Genomic DNA, 1,374 nt, shown 5'->3' with positions numbered 1-1,374 from the left:
GCGAAACAAGGCCCCACACTCACTGGCTGCAGGGGCTTGAAAGGGGGTCTGCCAGGGCTTAGGCGCCCCTGGGGAGACACGTGGAGTCCGGCAGGTGGGCGGGCGTAGTGAGGTGGGAGGCTCAACGCAGGAGCTCCCCCTAATGGCCCGCCACACAGGGTGGGCAGTGATTGGTCTGGAGCTTGTTCAGGACCAAGACAATGGCCAGGCACTTCTTCTCGCTGGACGACAGGTTCTGCTCCCGTGGGATCAACTTCCTGCTCAGGTAAACCACGGGGTGTTGGTTTCCCTCGTGTTCCTATAAAAGTACGGCTCCCAGGCCCGTGTCAGAAGCATCCACCACTACGGGTGCCTCAGTGGAAGTTAAGGCAACTGCCACCGGGTACCATGTCGCAAAGTCCATGAGAGTCAGGATATATTGCTTCCCTCTGCGGGTCCGATGTCTCAGCAGGTCCATAATGTCTATACCCACTCTGTTGAAAGGTTGGTCGATGATCAGGAGGGGCTCTATGGGAGCTCTTTATTTGTCCCCACTCTTGCCTTTCTGCTGACACGTCTCACAGGATTTGGAGTAGTCTGTCACATTCTGGGCAATCCTGGGCCAACAGAAGTTCACCTGCAGCTACTGGTGAGTCCATTCCCTGCCCATGTGACCGGCACATGGTAAATCATGAGCCAAGGAAAGAAATTGTTGCCTGAACTTTCGAGGCAATACAAGCTGACGACAGGGCTCCCAGGTCTCTGCCTGGTTCTTCGGTATCCACAACCGATAAAGGAGCCCCTTGTCCCAGACCACCTGTTCCCCCTTTTCTGGGGTGAACTCCATCTCTGACGCCTGAGCCATCTGCCCGAGTTCCTCCAAGCTGGGGTCTGCTAGAACCTCCTGCTTGAACTCTGCTTGCCTCACTAGGCAATCGAGAGGGAGTTCGGGTGCTCCTGCAAGGAGTGCACCCCCACCCTCAGGGATTTCCTTGGACTCCTCCCTGGGAGTCTCAGTTTCCTCTGCCACTGACTGACCCAACTCCTCCCTGTGACTGTCACTTAACCCAACCCTGAGGTCACTGGTTTCCTCAATGGCCGGGGGCTGATTGCAGTCAGAGGGAGTCAGAGTCTCTCCTTCCTCCCCCTCTGCCTCTGTAGCCAATTGGGTGACCAGGCCCTGGGAAGTTTCCACTCCTCCTGCCTTAGCCTTTATCTCTGTTGATGGGTGACCACATTAACCCGGTAGGGCTCTAGCTCTAGGAGGTGGCCCTCCTCCCTGCGCAGGTATTCTAGCTCTATAATATCACGTCCCACCAGGATGGGGACAGGAGCCCCTTCCAGCACACCCAGTTCTATGCACATCCCGCAGCCTCTCCACTCGATAGGGGTGTG

This window comes from Alligator sinensis, unplaced genomic scaffold (assembly GCF_000455745.1).
Source record: "Alligator sinensis unplaced genomic scaffold, ASM45574v1 scaffold657_1, whole genome shotgun sequence".
Lineage (NCBI taxonomy): Eukaryota > Metazoa > Chordata > Crocodylia > Alligatoridae > Alligator > Alligator sinensis.
Note: the sequence above shows the minus strand (reverse complement) of the source record.